Source organism: Mesocricetus auratus, unplaced genomic scaffold, assembly GCF_017639785.1.
Source record: "Mesocricetus auratus isolate SY011 unplaced genomic scaffold, BCM_Maur_2.0 Super-Scaffold_100011, whole genome shotgun sequence".
Lineage (NCBI taxonomy): Eukaryota > Metazoa > Chordata > Mammalia > Rodentia > Cricetidae > Mesocricetus > Mesocricetus auratus.
The window spans coordinates 28,270,400-28,292,478 of record NW_024429195.1 but is presented as its reverse complement, the minus strand read 5'-3'; the positions used below and the strand labels follow the sequence as shown (position 1 = coordinate 28,292,478).

The 22,079-nt window shown below is 45.9% G+C and overlaps 1 long non-coding RNA gene across 3 annotated transcripts; it reads right to left on the bottom strand.

Moving 5' to 3' along the window:
- Positions 1 to 1,527: 1,527 nt before the first annotated feature.
- On the bottom strand, positions 1,528 to 21,777 carry LOC106021101. 3 transcript variants are annotated; one of them, XR_002382646.2, is made up of 9 exons: positions 21,663 to 21,777; positions 16,924 to 17,176; positions 16,509 to 16,722; positions 15,590 to 15,674; positions 14,824 to 15,045; positions 13,007 to 13,086; positions 12,387 to 12,478; positions 5,557 to 5,700; positions 1,528 to 3,161 (listed from the first exon to the last, which is right to left on the bottom strand). It is a non-coding gene; the product is annotated as an uncharacterized LOC106021101 (long non-coding RNA). The 3 variants fall into 3 exon arrangements; XR_005880397.1 differs by lacking the exon at positions 1,528 to 3,161 and having other exon boundaries at positions 5,416 to 5,700; XR_002382643.2 differs by lacking the exon at positions 1,528 to 3,161 and having other exon boundaries at positions 5,416 to 5,700; positions 17,041 to 17,176.
- Between the last annotated feature and the right edge of the window lie 302 nt (positions 21,778 to 22,079).

The window sequence follows — 22,079 nt, the reverse complement described above, 5'->3', positions numbered from 1 at the left end:
CCCCCCAGGAATACCAATGTCCCAGGTAATAGGTGGAGTAGGAGTGATGGGAGAGAGGGACGTTTCTGGATTAGGCTGAAAGATGCTAGTACCAGACTATTTGAGACTCTGAAACCTCCATAGCTCCGTCTAGTTCCCATTAAGGTCTTCCCTGATTTGCTGACTTGAGTCACCTGTTGTCCTGGCCAATCCCTGCTGGGGATTACCCTGTGTGCTGGAGCTGGGAAAGGGAGATGACTGTTTCCTGACTCTTAATCTGTAATTTTTGATAGAATCATTTGAAACTATCTTGTAGACTAACGCACATCCATGATTGATGAATACCTACACATTACTGTAGCCCAGAAGGTATCTACTGCTATTAAAAACGCTCTTTTAATGACATAAAAAAAGTGGTAAGAGATGAGAATGTCTACTTGTTCCCGTTCCAGGCACAGGACACACCCAGACAGATGCTCTGTTGTGTGTCCGTGGTTCACTGAGGAGAGCAAGCTGCTGACCCACACCTTCTGAGGCAGTTTGAGTATTTTCTGGGGATCTTCCTTTTTTCCGTGTGTATACTTAGGGTGACCATGCACATATGTGTATGTGTGTGGAGGCCAGAGGTCTGCCTGATGTTTCTTGACACAGGGTGTCTCACAGGGACCTGAGACTGGCTGATTAGGTCTGGTCGGCTATCTAGCCAGCCTCAGAGATTTCCCTGTCTCCACTTCCCTACTGATGAGGTCACACATGTGAGCCACCATGACTAGCTTTTTACACGAGTGCCAGGAATTGAAGTCAGGCCCTTGGGTTTGTACAGAAGGTACCTTTCCCTGAGCTATCTCGCTGGCCATCCCTCTCTAAGTGATCATGGTTAAGTACCTATTAGAAGTTAGACACTGTGAGAAGTAGGCTTCCTTTCCTAGAAGTTCACAGATAAGGAGAGAAGACTGAAAGGGGCCGAAAGAAGGAAACCGGGACACTGAGGGAACTTTGGTGACCGTCCTGCTGGAGGAGACAATAGCAACGTGTAGACGCGGCTACACGCAGGGACATGTAGGGACACGCAGCAGAAGTATGATGGGCAGGCAGGTGTCTAACCAGAAAGGGCCTGGCCCAGCAGACCAGTGAGAGGGGTGGCGGGAAGTCCCTGTCCTCTTAGGCAAGGAAGCAGCACTGGCTGTGCTGTGCTTTAAAGCGAGCTGCTGGCCGCTGAGAGGAGCTGCTGGGAACGGAGCAGGATGCTACTTCATGAATTCCAGCTAGTCTGCTTGATCCAATTTTCAGTGCCTCTGACTAGAGCTTCTCAAGGAGAATAATGTTTTTACTCATGTTTATTTTCCTTTGTCTGGGCCAGGGCTCTTTAAACTTTATCAACTCATTGCCCCTTTTCACCTGAGAAAATTTTATGTATCTCAGGCCCTTTCAGAAATTATGAGAAATTCTGTCCTAATCCTAAACTAAAATTCACTTGATTAATTTTTTGTTAAACACATCAGCAACTCAAACAACAATTTTTTAAAAAAAACAGTCATTGTAACACAATAAAATCCAAAGGGATGATAATTTTTTATTTCCATGCTGAAACAGGAAACAATTTTGTGAGCTAGAGAGTTGGATCCCTGATAATGAGCATGCACTGCTCTTCCACAGGGCCTGAGTTCAAATCCCAGCATCCTCTCAGGTGGCTCCTTGCTGCCTGCAACTCCAGTTCTAGGGGGACCCAACACCTTTGACTTCTACACATACCTACATTCATATGCACAGAACCATATACACAGAGACACATCAATGCATACAAATAATTCAAAAATAATAAAAATTAAAATGAAAAGGAAAATATTTTGTTTTCCATAATTAAAACTTACACTTCTGCATACAGCTTTGTACGTACAGTAAAATCACTGCAGGTCATAACATAATAATCTTAAATCTGAGCATGTGTGGGTTTGTAGGCGGTGTTCCTTGGTGTTGATACTATGATGTCATTCATGGTACAATATCAATGCACACATTTGTGTTTGGAACTCAGGCTGCAGTGAGGTTGTGTGATACAACACAGGTGAAATCTGCCAGCAACAGATTCATTATGCATTCAGTTTTGAATTAAATTTTGATCCCTGTACATTCAGGATTCCTTTACCAAATTTTTCATGATTCCCCTTCCCCTTTTAGTTAGATGACCCATATGGGGCTTCCCAGAGCATTCTAAGATGCTGGCATCTATGTAGTCTTGGTCCTTAGCAATCACTTGCAGAATGTCTGATAATCTATGACAAATGACAAATCGAGGGCAAGAAGCCTAGTGTTCACCATCGTCATCTAGTTCTTCTGCAGTTGCATGGGAGGGGACAGCAGTTGTATGTGGCAGACCCCAGCACCATTTGTCCCTTTGTGAACACTAAGCTATGTCACTAATGGGTTCAGTGGTGTCTGTGGGGACTGGGAGAAGGAGCCTCCTCTCTGGTCTCCAGAGCTTGGTGGATGGGAGGCACTTTGTTGAGTGGGCACCTGTGACCCTGAGACAGAGGATATTGAGCTCTTGACATGGAGGTGTCTACATGGAGACAGAAATGCTTGTGGGAGATGGGTGGAGACTCCAGAAGAAGACAGGAGGAGACATTTGGTTGTTGCCCCCCCAACCCATCTCTACATCCCAAAGAGGAACCTTTGGCCTCTGGCTCTTGCTTTAGTTTGCCATGAGTACCTTGCAAATCCTGTCTGTCCGGAGAATAGAAGCTGAGTTTGAGATGTCTTTTGGTCACATAGAATAATACCTTCCTAGGTTCTGGAGGCCTGAATTTGGAGTCCTTTGGTGTTCAGAGTCCTTATGTGTGAAGTGAAAATAGCAACAGTAGCCACATTATGATGTTGTCTTGAGGATGAACAGATGTTGGAAAGTACACATGTCTGTAGCTCTGAAGAAAGAAGATTCTCACATACCACTTTCAGAACTGGGAGGCAGGAGGGACGAGGAGCTTGTTAGCCGGTAAATCCATAGATGCCTCTAGCTCACTCTGAGCAGCCAAAATGTCATAGTCAGCCACCAGTGGCTCCTGAGAACTTCTTGCAAGTCTGTGTCCATCTGCTGCTCATGGGCTTGAGAGATGTGGCTCTCATGTGACTGGTCAGAGTGCAGGTCAAGAAGAATCTGACTATGGGAAGCCTCAGCTGGCCACCTGTGAAAGCAAGAGCCTCTGTGTGCAAGAATGAACACTTAGAAACATGTCTGCACAATCACTCTTCAAATCTAACAGACTAGCTAGACTCGAGAAGTAAAGAAAACATGGTCATGTCCTCAGAGTCTGCCTGTCCAGAGTTCCAGCTCTCCCTGTGAAAACCAGAACTGAAATGAAGAAGGAGCTACGTTTCTTCCTGAAACACTATGAGTGGAAATGTTTGATGGCTGGGAGTCCCAAGTGGAAAGCATCAGAAAGAACAGGCAACATTTTTCTTCCCTCTCTTGAGACAAGGTCTCACTAGGAAGCCTTGATGGCCTCATCCTCCTGCCTCTGCCTCACAGTGCTGGGGTCACAGGCATAAGCCACTGTGCTCAGTCAGGAACATTCAAGCTGAAAATCTGCTATTAATATTTTTAATCATATATTTTCAAATTATTATAAGAGGTAGGGCATTTCTCAGCAAATCATCAGAGAGACTAGGAGAGTGCATGTGTAATAAAGTATCAAATGGTGCTTAATTAAAAATGATTGAAAACTGGAGTGAAACTCCTTAAGCTCTTGAAAACACATTTTCAAAAGGATTTTACCTTTATGAATATAGCTAGTCAAAACTGACAGATAGTAAACCAATTAATATGCACAGACACTTGCTATTGAGTTGTTTTAATAGTAATATTGAAAATAAACTTTGTTCAGTAAGCAGGAACTTGCTAAATCTATACAGTAAAATATTATACACGTACTAAAAAAGATGAGTGTTGATAACTTTAAAGATGTGAAAAACTGCTCAAGACATACAGTAAATAAAAGGGATTTAGAACTACAAATGTTGAGTGAGAAATGAGTAGCAATAAAGGTGGAAGGAGATTACAACAACATACAGCCATGGTCATCTCTGGATGCTAAAGCGATAGCTCATTGCATTTTCATGCCTAATGTGAGTAGTTTTCATTTTTATGAACTATAAAGTGTAGTGTTTTTGAAAGCGCTTTAAACACTCATTGGAATAACCCTACACTGCTACAGTTGGGAAGAAACTAATTATTTTAGCCTAAAGGCAAATTTTACTTAGCTTTGTTACGGGGAGATTCAAAATGTGACTTTAAGAACACCTTTCTTGCCTGGCGTTGGTGGTGCACACCTTTAATCCCAGCACTTGGGAGGCAGAGGCAGGCGGATCTCTGTGAGTTTGAGGCCAGGATGGACCGACAGCCTCCAAAACAGAGAAACCCTGTCTCGAAAAACCAAACCAAACCAAAACAAAACAAAAAGAACACCTTTCTTTACTTTATGTGCATGAGTCCCACAGGCATGCAGTACTCGAAGACCTAAGGAGAGGAGGGTCTGGACCTGGAGTCACAAGAAGTTGTGAGTCAGTGTGGGTGCTGGAAACCTAGGGCCTTAAGCAGCAGCGGCAGCAGCAGCAGCAACAGCGGCAGCTGCAGAGCTCGTAACCCCTGAACTATCTCTCTAGCTCTCTTAAAACACGGCTTCCAGGAGCTTCCCTCTCTCAGCTTTCCTGGTCCCTGGCTATGTTACTCACACTCATCCCTGTTCCATTCCCTCTCATCTGCCGATGAATCTGCCTCATATCCAACTTTCTCTCTTCCGTTAAAGGGGAGTGGGGAGACAAAGAAATGAACAGAAGAATTCTGTGTGTTTTGTTTCCGAAGAAAATAGAACATAAGATAAGCAACAACACAGAATCACTTTCTGCTTTGTAAACAAGTCCCATCAAGAAACCCACCGGAAGTTCTGCTGAACCTGGTAGCACAGGCCTGTAACCTCAGCTCCTGGGGAGCCTGAGGCAAGGGGGTCACAAGTTCAAGGTTGGCCTGGACAGGTTAGTGAAGCACTGTCTCATAGACAATGGAAGGCCGGGAAAGTAGGAACGCTTCCTTAGACCTCAAAAAGCAGTCACCTTCAGAATTCAGTGTAAGCCTCTGAACCAATGGCAAGGACACCTATTTCTCCTTAGATGATTGTCCAGGCCCGGATGAGAGGGTTTTGTCACTTGGTTTTTTTCTCTCTTTAAGTCTAGAACTCAGGGTTTTCCACACACCATGCAAATGCTCTGCCGCTGACCTATATCCCTAACCAAGAGACTGAGCTAGTCTTTAACTTAACATTTAAGGAGGAGTACAAGTCAGGATAGGGGAGACAAGAAACTCATAATCAAAGTCAGTGCTACCTAATTGCAATCGTTTTTAAATGTGAAATTAATGCAAATAAAGTCCAGGACAACCAAATATAAAACAAAATTGAATAGGACCAATGTTATAAGTAAACTACAATGGAGCTTCAAGAGAAAAAAAGAAATTTGCTTATTTATTTTAAGTGAAGATTGGTTCTGACGAAGTTTTTATCCCCCGATCTCCCGGAATCTGCTCACTTCTCATCTATAACGCTCTTCCGGTTACACTGCTCTTCATGGTCTCTTCATGTGTACTTCCAGCCGTTATCTTCCACATACACCTTCTGTTTCCTGCTGCCTTTACTTCTCCTACTCTTGGACTTCTTGAGCAAGGTATTTAACCTAGCATCAGAAACATTTACCAAATATTTTAGAGTCATATCATGGTAAAGGAATGAGTGAATGAATGAGTGAATGAATCAACAAAGAAAGGAACAAATGAATTAAGGCACCTACTCCCTGGAGAGTGTCATTGTGAGCCACCTTAGGTTTTGTAGGTGTGTAAGCATATATACAGTGTATGTACTTCACAGCCAAGGTGCAGTCACAGGCAGGGGGGACACAGGTAAACCCTTCACAGTTGTGTTTGAGAAAGGACATAGCTGGGGACAACCTTGAGGGTATGCTGCGGGTCTTCAGTGAAAGGGTTTCTGCTCACTATGATGGGGGGGGCTAACTTGTGAAGTCCATAGCTTCCTCATATGGGAGTGCTCTTGGTACCTGTGGGTTCAGCTGTAACAGTGAACATGAATGGGGTGGGGGACAGTTTAAGGAAGGAGATGAGTGAGTTTAAGATGTTCCTGTAGGCTTTTGATAATTAACTTAAGATGCCCTGAGCAACAGCTCAGCTTTCTTCTAGAACCTGCTCCTGTGCATTTCCTTCTTAGCACCCATGCTCAGGCAGACTGCCAGTGGAAAGCTGTGCTGGTTTTATTTCACCCTTGAGGGCTGTGCTTTTGCAGCAAGCATGAAGACTTAGGCTCAGATCCTCAGAGCCCATGTGAAAAGCCCAGTGTGATGGTGTGTACCTGTAATCCTAGGCCTGAGAAGAACCCCTGGAGCTGGTAGTCTAGCCTAATCTGCAAGCTCCAGGTTCAGTGAGAGACCCTGCCTCAAAACCCAAGGTGGAGACTAATGAGCACATCCACACACATTTAACACACACCCATATACAACCATTGAGAGATCACCAAATCCAGTATCTTTATACTAGAACGGCAACTGGCATTCATTCTTTTTCGTAATTCTTTAGGACACAGAAATCTCCCATAGTTCTGAATCATGCACAGATCTCCTGCTAGCTTGTATACAGATTTGTTCCCTCAATTTCACTGAATTTTCAGTCTCAGCTATAAACAAGGCTGTTTAGGAGGCTCTGAACCAATTGCTAACTCCTAATTCTACGGGCTTATGGGTGTTACAGATACAAGAGTCAACAAAACATCCCTGGGGATGGCTCCCCCCAGCCCCCGAGAACAGGGGTGAGACTGGCCCCAGAGACTTGTCACTGGTTGGTCAAGTGTGGTTCTATCCCTGTGCTGATGGTAAAGCATCTTCTATTGAGCTGAACTTCCGTGTATCTGCCACAATGCCTAAGCCGAGTAGAGGATAATGACAGAGAAAGTGAAATCCCGAGGCCGCTGTAGTGCTAGCCGTCTCTAGAGCATCACACTTCAACATCGTTCTTTTGCTTAGAGCTAAGGGAATGCTTCTCTTTCTGAGCAAATGTGTTAATCATTTTCCTTTTCTTCTTTCCTTTATGTCCCTCCCTTCCACTTGCCCTTTCTTTCCTCTCTTCTTCCCCTTCCCTGTCCTCTCCCTGATTCTCTTCCTTCCATCTTTTCTTCCCCCTTTCCTTTGTTCCTCCTTCCCTTCTCTCTCCTTTCTCTTTCCCTCCTGTCTTTCCTCCCTTCCTTCCTTGTTTCCTTCCCTCCTTCCCGCTCCTCTCTTTCCTTTGACGTTTTAATCTCTCCCTCTTTTTAAATTTTCTTATTCCATTAGAAAAGAGAACACAAGCCCCCTGTGAGCTCTGTCCATCCCATTCATGGGAAGGAATCGTCCAGAACAAGGATTCTGCGCTGCGGAATGGCTAATAAGTGCTGATGGCTGGCTATTATTGCAGTTGTTATGATATTGTCAGGCTAGATTCACACAATATGTCCATTCAGAAAGCCAGTGATACACAAAACTATTCTCCCCCTCCCCTTTTAAAGCTTTGTCTTAAAAAGACACCTTCCTGTCATTGGCGCTTATAAGTGAATAAAATGAAATTGATGCCTGGCGGGAGAAGGGAAAATACTTCTTTGCTGTGTGTTGGGAGCGAGTGACATCTTTGCTGTCAGTGGCAGTGAAGTGAAACACATACCAAATATGTCTTGACATAACTTTGACAGAAATGTATGTCTTCTTTTCTCTCATTTATTTTTGTGATAAGAATATGTGATTTTGCTGCCAAGGAAGCTTGTAACACTGCAGAGAAATGGAAATGGAATTGTGTTGGGTATGTCCAATTTCCCGACAGAAGCCGCTGAGTTGCTGCACTCAGGCAGCCTGGGAAACGGAACAACAGGCCTCAGTCCGTAAGACCCAGGCACTGACATTTGTCAAAACAACTTTCCTCAGCGCATCAAAATGCTCCTTGCTCTTTTGTGTTATTCAGATGCATCGGGTGGCTATGGTTTAGAAAATGGTGACTGCCAGAAAATCCCTGCCATCCACTTGTGAATGATGCCGGGAGAAGAGTTTGCTTTCCTGCCTCAGAGTAGGCCTGTTCGTTTGAAGGCTCCCAGTCTTAAAAACAGATCAAGATCTCATGTAAATGAGACTGTTCCCCTTTTTGTTTTTTTGTTTTGGTTTGGTTTTTCTTCTCCACCAGACGAAAGTAAACGGCACCGCTCAGTTCAGTTCAAAGGCAAATGTGGGATGGCTGTCGTGTGCGGGTATGTGCCACTGGATTTTTTCTTATTGTCTTCCTCAGAACACCAGTAGTGCTGGTTGGTGGGGCTGTCCCTTCAGTAAGTCCTGTTTGTGTTCTTCCTCTGTGGCTGTGGAGCACTGACTGGGGATCAGGAGGAGTGTGCTCCCTACTGTGTCTCTCGGGGACTCTTTTCAGGATCTGTACGGTATTCCTAGAAACTCAGCATCAGTTTCTGCAGCACGTAGCGTATGGAGCAAGAACAAACACTCTTAGCAGTGTGCTCACTGCCCCTACTTACAGAACGTCAGCCCTGAGCCCTCCAGAGAGCCCTCCATGCTAACATCACGGAACAATAAAGGAGAAAGGCAATAGATGCCAGACTTTGCGCATGTGTTCTTTTTCTCACTTATGGGCCCATTCCCTGGTGAGCTGACTAGTTGTGGTTCTCTGCAGGGAAAGGAAAACCTCATTTCATCTTTGAAACTAACAAGTATCTTAAAGGACATTTATTCCCTTATCCTTACATCATGAATACAGTGTGGCCCGTCCTCAAGTCCAGCCCACACTGAAATAACTACTGGCAGGATAGAAAAAAGGAACATTTGTCAGGAAGAATGATGGATGGGTGGATCACTGGAGACCTTGTGATTAGGATAACGCATGTTAGGAACATGCCTGCCCAAACCAGAAGCGGCAGTTACCTTTACTCCTGGTACAGGACTAAATCTAACATGTGGTCGAAAGCAAATTGGACATGTTTGGTACTGAAGTTATGATTACAGACCATACTCACCAAGGAAAACCTTTTCATTTAGTTGTAAGAAATGACAGAATTTATTAGAACTATTTCTAAAGGCAAGACTTCTTAAATTTGTGTAATTATACTGGCAATAATTGTTTAATACTTATAAGAATAAAAATGTCTATGTACTCTCTCTCTCTCTCACACACACACACACACACACACACACACACACACACACACACACACACACTGCTCCAGAGGCACAGATACTTCCTGCAGGAAAGGGTAGGCATTTTGTTTCATACTCCAACTTTGTCATTTTGTTTATTGTGCTTCATTTCTGACAATTCCTTGCATAAGGGAAAAGCACAGCCATGGGGCCTGCCTGATTCTGGTGGCCTCTGTCACAGACTCCAGACTCTGTTGGGTTGCTGGTTGTCCAGTCACCATGTTTTTAAGGCTTGCTTTGGTTTTTGGTTTTGGTGATTGATGGGGAGGGTGTTGTGATAGCTGCCATTGTAGGGAGGGTCTCCCTGATTCAATGACCACTTCAGTCCTGGGAACAGATGTATCTTCCTCCTGGGGCCCTCAAAGAAGAACCTAATTCCAATAACTAGTTGTTTGTCATGCATTTCAGGAGAAGCTCTCAGCTCCTTGAGAGGCTCTGCCTTCCATTCAAACAACACAGAAGGAGCCTTCCAGGACACGTGAGTAAACAGAGTTTTGCATCGCTGTGAAATAAACACCTAAGTTGGGATCAGTCCACCACTGGTGTCTGCAAAACCAGAGGTAGAGGGGCAGGGTCCATGGCCCCCTATGGACAGCAATGGCAGACAGCGGTATCTGCAGGGGAAGTCCAGCTAGCTCCGTGGGTTCATTAGCAACTCAACCCACTGCTGAAGTGCTTGGGAGCCCAGCAAGGCTGGGGATGTATTTAACAGCTCCTTTCGCGCATGTTATAAACCAATGTAATTTTAAAGAAAAACTTAATCCATATGTTTTCCATTAATCTGTACTAAACTCATCAAAATGATGTTTTGTAAGAGTGATTTGGTGCCCAAGAAGTCTTTTGAGTTGTCTGTAACAAGCCTTCCTAATGCCGGTTCTCTTTGAAGCAGGAATTGTGTTTTGCCAACAGCAAAGAAATTCAAACCCCCAAAGGGTTTGGATCAGTTTGAAACTTCAGGCCAGAGGGCTCTGTGGGGTTCTGCACTTGGCAAACTGGCGCACTCCCTTCTGACTTTGAAATACCTTAGTTCCCTCCCACAAGAAATGCTCTATTTATTGTTTGCCTAAATTGGGTGTTTAAAATGATCTTCAGACTTTTTAGTATATGAAACTTGCACACGAACTGGAAAGCGGGCTTTGGGGATAATTTCTTCTCAGGCAATGTCATTGGGTTGTCCCTGGAGATTTTTCTTTAATTATTCTGTTTCCTGACTCTGCATTTTTCTTATGACTTGGCCTTACCAAAAGATCTGCCACAGAGGGTGACAAAGCTTCTGCCACCCAGAGACCAAAGCAGAGCAGCCACAGGCTTCGTCCCAGGGTGGCCCAACTGAGGCATATTTCTTGATACCCTAAGTTACTGTACTCTTAGACTGATGATGGCAACCAAAAATTCAATGCAGATTTCAAATAACTCAGTGGCCTGTGCCAGGAGCAGTGTAATTCACAACTGTCTGTGTTTGCTAATTTTGTGGTGGTGTCAGTTTGTGCTCAGATGTTTCGAGGAGGCATGCACAATCTCACTTGGGTTTTTAATACAGTGTGTGAGAGAGAAAAGGAGAAAGAGTTGGAAATTTTAAAACCAGACAGTATATGCCTCAGGTTAAACATGAGACCACTGTGGTCCTTTGTCCTTCCTGCCTCTGGGCTGTGAAGTGGGAGCGCCCCCTGGTGAAACTTTGAAATCACTGAAGATTAAGGGTGCACGACCATCCAGATTTCTTTCTAAACTCTATTTGAAATTTTTTAAGTTAATAATATGAGTAAGTTTATAATGAGACTTAAAAAACGTATAAGATCATCAATTCAAGCGATTTCTTTAGGAAACAAGTTAAAATGAACGTATTGCTTTCAATATGAAAAGTGTGTCTAGGATTTGTTTGCCATTTATCCATGTCATTCATTTATGGTTGATGTCTCTATCTCTGCCTATGATCCCACCATAAGCCTATAGTTACATAAATGGAAACCCATATAAAAACATAATTACCTACCTCTCAACCAAACAAATCACTTTGGGATGTGACAGTAAAGCGGCAGCAACAATATAAACAGGCAACAATGGCAGGACAGTCACCATGACACCCCTCAGACATCTGTAGGATGTTTATAGTGTAAAAGCCTATGCATTTTGCTGAAATCACAGACTGGGGCCTCTAAAGTTCTGGGCTTGGTGCTTTCTCCCTAGCAGTGTGAACAAACCTGAACCTCTCTGACACTTGGGGTTGTCACCAGAGGTAGAGGTGGGTTACAGAACACCTGTTCCTCCTCACAGTACCGGACAAGCTTGGGAAAGGGCTGCTCAGGATGGCTTGCTGCAGGATGGTGAAGGGGCTTTCTGACTGGCTGTAGGGATGTTGAAAGCAATTCCCGGTTCAGGACTAAGAAGGAAGGAAAGGAACCGCTCTGCGGTGCTCTGGGGTGGGGGTCATTGACAAAGCAGCTTTCATCCCTATTACAAAGGGTCACAGCGGACCAGGTGGTTTCTGGGAAGGCTGCTGGGTGGAGCTCTGCCCAGAGGAACCAGCTCTCTGTGCACAAAGCCCCACACAGTTTGGCACAGAAAATCCTCAGGCTGGTCACCTAGCAATAGCGTGTGGGGCCGACCTCATGTATAACCCACTTTTCGTTACCAGTTACACTAACCAGTTTCAAGCCTCTGTTGTCTTTTTAAAGCTGAAGCTATTGCAAGTTTGTTTTGCCAGCAATGTTAAACTCTTCACTTGGACAAATGATCTGGTTTTGTCTTTTAGTAGCAGATAATATAATATTAGATTTTTTGCTGTTTAAAATTTTCCACTTCGTATAAAGCTGGCTTTCGGGGGAATCATAGCTAACACAGGCATGTTCATTTTGAAGTATACTTAATGTGCTTATTTTAAAGATCTACTTGTACAGGTACTTTAAACCTAATTATTTCAAACCCCAGACTTTTCCACATTAAAAAAAAAACAAGAAAAATCAAAACCCAAAATAAAACACCACAGGTATCTCCTGCATACTTAGTGCCTGAGTGTTCCCCATTTATCTTGTGGGTGTCCGACTTTTCTCTTTTGTCCAGAGTGAGAATCGGCCCCTCCTGTCCTCACTCTGAGGTCCCTCACATTGTCCGACATGCGCAATCAATCTTGTACTTACAGCTTTGTGAGGAAGCAGAGCAGATGGATAATGGGAGCGGGGTCGCCATTTGGGCTCTGGTGGATTCATGAGCTGCCTCCACAGCCATGACTCTGCTGACAAAAGTGGGGAACAAAGTCCAGTTCAGAGGCTCTCCGGGTACCCTGTCTGCTGGTTAAGCACCACCCACCCCCATTTGGTCCCAACAGTTGGCATCGGGTGGTGGTGGAAGGGGATTTACCTCTTCCTCAGAATAAAATCACACATGACTTCAACTGCCCAGGGAGTCACCTGAATTAAGGGACCAGTTCCAGTTGAGTGACTAGGGCCTCCATGTCATGAAATTGCTCCTGCCTAAGCCTAGACTTCACTTTGTCTAAACTACACACTGGTGTATTAGTGGAACACCATGACTCTTCGATGGAAACTTGGGTCCCTTCTGTACTAGAACCTTCTCTGACCTTTGTTGAACACCACAAAGAAACCAAATGCCAACCCCTGTTTGTCTCAAATTTTCCCCTGTTAATGCTTGATCCAAGTCTACGTTTCCAGCCAGTCTTTCATTTAAAAACACAATCTCATTCAAAACCTGCCTGGTAACTTTATCACTGAGGTAACTGTCACCTATGATGCAGGCTGACCTGGGCCCTTGTAGCACTTGACATCATCTTTTGGACGGGTTACAGAGCCTTTTGAGGGAGTTGTTAGAAGCAGGCTCACCCTGCAATGCAGAACCGGTTGCAGAAGAAAATTAGTGCATTTATCTGTCAGCATTAGACTAGATTTTCAATGCAGTTCACTAGTCACAGGGTCTGGTTTTCTCTTCCTCTGGGAGATGAAACTGATATGCCGGTGGGTAGTAGAGGTGCCAGTTATAAATTGGACCATCGGAGCATGCACGCACGAGAAATGGAAGAAAAGACTTTAAGGCCACAAATTTAGTTCAAGGCAAAGAATTTCCCTAAAAATAGTCTCGCTTGTTAAAACCCCGTAGGAAAGATGTGTGTCAGGAAACTGCTGGCGGCGTCAGAACCACTTCCCATTTCTCTCATGAGAACCCATGTTTGCAGCCTCTCTCCGATGCCATGTTCATTTTAACTGCTTCAGGACCAAATGAAAGGAGGATGCTAACTCTGACGATAAGGAAATTAAATGCATATATCTGTGCATTGGCTAGTTTCTTCTTTGCTGTTTTTGAGCATAAGGGGGCTGCTGCAAGTCTTAGCTTCAAACAGCTGGGCAGGTTTGGTTTATTCCTGCTCTATGTTCTACACGCAGCTGCAGCTCACCAAAAGCCCACTCAATGAGGCTGTAGACCAAACTCACAATCGTGCTCGGCTCCATCAGGGAGGCCATTCTAAACAGACTGTTGCTTATCTCCTGTCGTATGAGGAGATCTAGGTGGAAAGCCCAAGTCCCCACCCACAGGTGCTGATCCAGTACATAGGCTGAAATGATAATGCTCAGAATGCCTCCCACAATTACCACTAGCAGGGTTCACATGCCTCTCAGTATAGTAAACCTGGAGTGTCTCCTGACCTCAGACACCATACTGCTACACTGGCCCATGGGTCCAATTCCTTGACCAGAGAACCAATAAGATCAGAGACAGTGTCAATGGTCTGTTGTAGAATAATAGCCAGAGGCCAACAGACCTTCAGTGAGAACACCAGCAGCACATTCCTGGAAGTAGGAAGGAAGCTTCCAGAGATGTGCCGGAAGGACGGCAGCTCAACACCCTGTCAGCCAACTCTTTGATACCCACCATATGCCCACCTGTATATTGGATAATGTTTTATTTGGTTTGATTTATGGTTTTGGTGGGGTTTTGTGAGGGAGAGAGAGAAAGGGGAGAAGAGAGGAGGAAGGGAGAGGGGCTTATTTTAGTTACAATCCCAGGTTATAGTGCATTCCTGCAGGAAAGTTACAGCAGGATCTTGTAGCATATGTGGCACCCACAGTGATGAATGGAGGGAGAGAAAAATCCATGCATGCTTACCTGAGCTCTCTTCCTTCTCCACACATAGATAATCCAGAACTAAACCCAGGGTGGGCCTCCCCACCCCCAGCGTAATGGAGACCACTTCCCAGAGACATGATCACAGTCCCCCTGATCTACACAATCTCTCTCTCTCTCTCTCTCTCTCTCTCTCTCTCTCTCTCTCTCTCTCTCTCTCTCTCTCTCTCTCTCTCATTAAGACTCTCTTCACAGATTTCAGGTTGTTTCAGGTTAACCATTAAAACTGACCTAACCATCCTGGGACCTCTGGGATGGAGGGAGGGGCAGGGACTAAGAAGAGAGACTGTTACCATTCCTAGAATGAGCATAGCAGCCTACTACTATCTTATTCTTTTTTAGTAACCCACTGAGTCCGGTTAATGTAGCCCATATGCACTTGGTTGTGGGTGAAGGTTTGTGTGTTTTTGAGACAGGTTCTCCCTATATAGACTGGCTTACCTGGAAATTACTGTGTAGACCAGACTGACCTCAGACTTGCAGCGACCCTCCTGCTTCTGCTTCATGTGTGTTGGATCATAGGTGGATATTAGTTTAAACCTTCCTCTTCATCGTCTCTCTGGGGTAGTTAGAGTTCTTCTCTACAGCAATGCCTTCCCTCCTCATGTTCTCACATCTTCTCACAGGATGACCTTGGTCATCTTCCTGTGCCTGGAATGATACCTAACATAGAGCAGGTGTTCAACACATGTATTTTAAAAGGAGGGATGAATGCTAAAATATGATACATGTGATAGTATGTTTACAAAAGCTTTTTTCCCCTTGGGTGAGGGGAAAGAATGTTGGAAAGGGAGCTACTAAAAAATGACTCTGAAATGTTTACCAGGCCCATGATAGGTGTTGGGAGAGTTGTAATTAGGGACAGAGGACCCAGAATAGAAACTCATGTCCACCTTGCTACTGACAGTTGCACTAAACAATAAGCTACAGGAATCCTGAAGTTGGAAATGCATCATCCGACAGTTTAAGGAGTTAGCTGAGAGCTCAAAGGATAACTGAGAGGAAACTCATGGTTTCTAGGACCATGGAGACCATCGGTGTTGCTTTCTCCTTGGCCCCCAGAATTCCTATGTGGGAATCAGAAATGGCTCATTGCTGTCTTTGCTGGTGCTAAAATATAATTAATATTTTAGTCAACATACAAACTCAGTTTTAAAGAACACATAAAGAATCAGACAACACACAGAATGAAAGATAGCATACTCACAGTTCTTTCTCCACGGTTTTAGCTTCCGTATATAAACATTGTACAGTTGGGGAGTTGCAGAAGTAATGGCACTTTTGATCCTGCACTGTAAGGGAGACACAGAAACACTATTTTTGCATGCTTTCTCTCACTTGGGTTTTACCCCGTGCCTGTCTCAGGTACTATAATTGCCTATGGGGTGGAAAACAAAGGCCTGGGAATCAAAGTGGTTGACTAATCTGCTCAGGGACTCAGGGTGGCTACCGGACCTGGCAATCTGACTCTAGAACACACACTCTTAAGCACACATTTTATGAGCAGGCTGTAAAGCAAGTTCAAACCTGAATCCCAAATCAACTTCCCAAGCTCTTGGTTAAGCAGATAGCATACAGGTGCTAAGGGAAGGGTTAGGGTTCCCAGCTTTGGTCTCATTTATTGATCGACACACAGAAGCATGGGAGAGGGTTCAAAGCCAAGTGGCGCTTGATGAGCATGAACATCACACGGGATATGTGATGGTGGCTGGTGACAGAAGCAACTTAGCAACTGAGTCCTGGTGTCACTGCTGCCAAGCACATTCCAGTGTCACAAAGAGAAATCCAGTGATGAGCGTGGCATGACGCAGACTGGCAAGACAAATCGGGCCAATGCGAAGGGGTCTGTTAAATTAGAGCCTAGAGAAAAATCTACAACTACGAAGGCCCGTTAGGGGCAATTTCTGCTCTCCACACATTGCACGCCACGTAAACAGTGGTCATGCCATCAAGGCCTGTGTATGAAAGGGAGAGACCCTGGCTCCTCGTAGGGTCCTTCCCATCTATGGGACTCCTCTGTGTCCTGATGTCAAGGTGCTGGGTCAGGGCCTCCCCAGTTAGATGAGATACTACTTTTAAAAAAAGCACTCTGAATGGAACACGGTAAGACTAAACTCTGAACTTACCAGCATTCCTACCCAAAGAGCCACATATAGGAGATGACTGGCTTTCTGTGTAACCAATATATCTTCAAACGCAGCCTTTCAACTCCTGGACAGGCCCCTCCCAGTCCTTGAGTCGTTGCCTCCACTGTGGCTCCTCACTTCTGCATGGGGTTAAGTAAGATTCAGCCCTGAGCCCAGGCCGCCACTAAGGAGGCAGCAAAGATCCTCGGTGCCGCTGAATGGAGGAAGACACAGGTGAAACAAATCAAACAGAACAATCAGGGGTGGATTTGCAGTGTAGCCCAGCATGGAGATTTCCTGGCAGGATTTCCATTAACTCAAATGGGAGGTGTGTGGCTAAATCCCTACACACTGTGCTGAAAATGTGCCTCTAAGTGCCAGGCTGCATTATGCCGGGGACAAAAACACAAACTACCTCAACCAGGAGAGGTGTTCACGGCTAAGGTTCCACGACTCCCTGCAGAAGGTGTCTCAAGCCATGACCGTCCTGGGTGAGACACAATGGACCCCCACGCAGCCTGGTGAAGCTTACTGGGCACAAGAGGGCTCTGGGCAGCTGCTTGCGACTCTCTCCTCTTCTCCACACAGACTTTGATTGGGGGTCGATCTGGAGTTCCACACAAATGGCTTGTGTTTGCTGAAATGATTTTTTCTCCCGTGCTGATGACCTGAAATTTCAGTAAACCTTAGCATCACATCAGGCCCACCAGAGCCAGAGGCTCAGAGGGTGACAGTGGCATGATTCGTCTTGATGTAGTTTTATGGCCTCTGCAAGGTAAATGCTTCGAAGGACTCTTACCCCAGGATCAAAGAAAATAGTCATGAAATCACTTACCTCGCCTGCTTCCACGGCACAATTTGCTTTCCTGGGCATCCACATAGCGACTGTGAAATGTGCCTGATCTCTGTCTGGGCTGTCTTCCTCAAACCCTCCACCAGCCCTCCTCTTTTTTATAAAAGCTTAAGCATCCTCCCCAAATTACTTTATCTTATCTTCTACTGTGTCCACACGTGGGTTTGCTTTGTTTCCCTTACTTGTTTCTGAGACAGGATCTTATATAGCTCAAACTGGTCTCAAGCTCCATATTGTAGCCGAGGCTGGCCTTGAACTCCTGGTTCTCCTTCCTCCATGCTGAGACTATAGCTGTATACCTGCATGTCCAATGAATACTATGCTAGGGGTCAAACCCAGGCTTCTCCTACATGCCAGGCAAGTGCTCTGGCCATTGAGCTGCACCCCAGTCTCTCAGCATTGTTTCACTTGTCATTTCTCTAAACAAAGTTACCTCTGGTTGACCTTAGTCATACTGTTCCTTCTTGCAAAACAGTTCCCTCCCAGTGACCCTTCCAGTCACTCAGCCTTCAAAGCCACAGTCACACGTAGCTCCTTCCTCACCATTTCTCATGCTGACTCTCCGTCATTCTCTACATCACCTCTGAACTCCGTTCTCTGTTCAGGTGCCCTGGTCCCCATCACAATCTGTCCTTTGTATCTCAATGGCATTGCCATCTCCATGAGAATCTCCAAATCTTCATGTCTCCACAAGGGTATCCATTGCTAAAAACTTGCTAACTGCATCAGTTAGGTACAAAGACCTTTCTCTAACACCAATTTCTCCATCTGCTTCGGATCACCTCGGAGAAGGAACCTACAAGAAACGTAGCCTATTTTACACTGCACATAGAAATTAATTCAAGAACTAAGGCCTCTGAATGTGGGTGACAGATATGTGGCTTGATCTGTTGGAGGGGGCACTGGCAGTGGAACCATGACTTATCCCAGGGGCATGAACAAAAAAAAAAAATGTAGCCATCACCAGCAATCCTTCAACGGCCCTCACAAGCAACAAACAACATTGAGCGAATGCTTTTCCTCTTGTGCATAAAGGACACTGCTTGGGTGGCATGGGCATGACTAGTCCTGGCCAGAGCAGGAATGATGAGGGGGCTTGAAGGAGCACCACTGAGTATCTGTGAAGGTGTCTACCCAGAAAGGCTGTAGTCAGAGAATGGAACAGTCGGGCCTTCTCTCTTCCGCAGCCTGGTGCCTAGAAAGCTGAATACTGTCCCAGGTGACAGCAGCCTGTCCTGGAAACAAACCGGGTAAGATTGTGAATGAGGCCAAGGGGATACCCCTCTTCTCCTCTACCCCCTTCCTAAAACCCACAACTAGACACTTAATTGATCTCATTTCTCCTCTCTGATTTGGCAAGACACGTTGTGCTTTTGTTTGTCTTTGATAAACATACCGAGTCAGGATTGGCTGGTTAAAGTTCTCCCTGAGAAAAATCTAAAGGAAGGAGCATGGCCTAAAGTGAGTTCAGCTCTGGCGGCCTGACAGGGCGCAGTCAGGGGCTCCAATACACTGAGCTCCCTTCTCTTCTGTGGGCAGTCTCTTGACTGTAGCCCTTAGCTTCTTCTACACTAAGATGCTAATTCTTATAGGGCAGGGTGAGGCAAGCATCAGAAACATTGTGCTTAGAGCATACACGGCAGAAACAAGTCTTTAGAAGACCTGCTTGTTAGATAAGGTGACTTCTTGCAACACTCCAGGTGTGGCTGCCCATGGAAATGTCAGCAGAGTGTCTGCGAGAGACTGGCAGTGCAGGCAAGCCTCAGGTCACGAGACAGGTGAGGTCCTGGGAGTTCCCGGCCCCACCAGCAACGTTAGCATGGGAATCTAGGCAGGCTGTTGATCTCCTTGCCTCCGATCCCTCCTGTTTATGTATCTAGAGATCGCCTCTCCAGGTGGAGATCTTAGTACACAGCCCAGCTTCGAGGTCCTTGGCTGGAGTGGACTCTAAAAGTCCTAAGTCTGGAACCTCCTGGCTTTCAAGATTCCTGAATCTATTTGAAAATACAGAACAAGAGCCCTCCCCGCCCCCCCCCCCCCCCCGCCTGCCCTCTCGGTACTATTTAGTTTCTAAGTTGCCTCATCTGAAGAAAAACAAGAGTTCTCCATTTCCTCGGCTCGCTTTCCTGCTGAGAAGAGTGAGGCTAACATCTCCCCAATTGTGACTAGATCAACAGTATAACAGCTGTGAGAGCCGACTAGGGTCCCCAGAACAGGAGCATGTTTCTTTCCTGAGAAAGACTGGTTTCCCCAGTGTTAACCTCCCCTTGTCCCCCAACTCACAACCCCCCTTCCCCCCCCACCAGCTCAACCCAGGTCACATTAGAGCCCCAGAGCACAGGGCACAGTTCTCATCTGTCTGTCACCAAGGAGGCAGACGGGATGGAGGAACAACAAGTCGCTTGTACGCGAAGAGGAGGACACTCCTGGGAAACAAACAGATGAGCCACTCCACGAATCCGAGCCACGCCGGAGGAAAGCAGAACTGCATGAGAAAGCCCAGGCTATCGCTGTATCGTCCTTCCCTCTCACACTGCCCTGCTGGCGGTCTGAGGGGGACCTGAAACTGTAGCTGCGGCCTGTACCAATATCTGATTCTGAGAAAGTGAACCCTCGAAAAGGTGACTGCTTTTCCCTGGGTCTCCCGGAGTCGTGTAACCATCCATTTCTACTGCCTTTCTGTAGGTTATATTCTTTTGGGGGGGAGTATATTGGCACACGGAAGAGGCAGAAGCTGCTGAGAGTTTGGGTAGAGAGCACCAACCTTTAACTAATCAAATGACCACACAGTACAGAGGAAGGTCTGTGAGATATGTTTAGGGTACTTTTCTTCAAATGCTCACATCACAAAATGCCACTCAGGAACACCTGTCTTTGTGACACAGGGCAAGTGTCCAGCAACTGGATTTTGGGCCACCCAGTGTGTGGTCAGGGCACATTCCACAGGTGCTGGTTCAGTGTTCTCTGTTGTGAATGCTTTGGCTATCCCCTGACTCTACGGGCTAAGATGTGACTATTAGTAATGATGGTGGCTGGGGAACTGGGCTTGGGGAGAGGGTCAGGTAGACCACACATGTGTGCACCATCACTGCATAAAAACATGCCACCTGTGACCAGAAAAACTCACAGAAGCCTGGTAGCCATTTCAGTGGGGCACAGATGCCAGTTTCCACACTTGTGAGATAGATGTTAAAAGTATGCAATTCATGTCTCAATGTTGCAAAATTGGAGCAACCAAAAACAATTATTTTCACCTCTATGTTTACTGCTTATTCAAAACGCACCATTGCAAAACTATTTAACGTGCAGCCCGACTGCCAGTCTAAAGTGGATTGAGTCCACTGAGCCTCCAGAAGGTATGATAGGAGCTAGTGCATTGACATGTTCATGTGTGTCCGTCTGCCCCCCCCCCAAGCCCAGCAGAGGGCTGTTGGTGAGGAAGGTCAATCCCCTGCTCTTCTTTTGGCAGGAGGAAGCAATGGAGGAAGGAAGCATGAGACTGATGAGCACAAGCCAGGACAGAGCCCCAGGTCAGTCATGGGACAATCACAGAAGGTTGCAGCTGGTCACTTGCAGAATACTGGCGAGCTGCTCCTAAGTTAGCTCTTAGATGTCATCCATAACCACTGAGCACCTCACATCACCTCATCCGACACTAAGACCAACAAGACCAGGAGAGAGGGGAAGAAAGAGCCATCAGTTATAACATGTCACATCATGAGGCACTAAGGGCTACATATATCCATTTTCTTCATTTGCCTGACATTTCCTTAAGGGACATTGCTATTGTTGTTAGACAAGGACACCAAGGCACAGAGAATTAAGTAACTTGTCCTTTGGCATTTATGTCTGCTTCAAAATTTGGGAAAACTCAGAGATCTAGAGATTTAGCTGGTATCACCCAGCATTTCTGAGTGCTCTGAATGCCTTGTAGTTAGTGGTATCAGCTTGTCACAGAGTTTTCTAACATCGTGCAAATAACCAGGTGTCAATGGGCCCCATAGTCACTGGATTGGGGCATTTTCAAGTTGAAGCAAGAGTCTGCCTAAGTATGAAGATCTCCACACCCCTCACCTCACTCCCACTCCCTGGCTCCTCCACTTCCTGACAGAGACCCCCAGTTCCTGAATCTCACCCCCAGTTCCTCATCCCACCCTGGCTCCTCCACTCCCTCATGGAGACCTCCACTCCCTGGCCCCCACCCGCATTCCCTGGCCCCCACCCGCATTCCCTCACCCCACCCTCACTCCCTCACCCAGTTCCTGGCTCTCACCTCTACCTCCAAAGCAGAATGTGCTCACCGTTTTCCTTCGGTAGCTCCAGTATAGGTAGTGAACAGACTCAAGGCACGAACACAGCCACAAACACAGCAGGGCCACAGCCGCAGTGGCTTCTGTCCATGGGAAGAGAGTGAGAGATAAGCTGACATTGCAGAAAGCACCCCCTCAGGAGAGCCAACTCACACCCAGAGTCAGAGAAACTGGGTTAAAGGCCATTTCCTCTCTTAGTTGTGTGGACTTCCTCAAGTCTCAGCTTCCACAGAGCATAGTTTCTACAATGGCTGTCCCTTGGCTCACTTGTTCTCCTACAATCCATTCCGTCTCTTTTTGGTGGCAATAACTCAATATCCCTTGGGGAAAACCCTCCTTCACTTGTCCCAGATTGTGAAGTTTTCTCAAGGCTCCCAAGTGATGACAGACTTGACTAGCAGATTACAG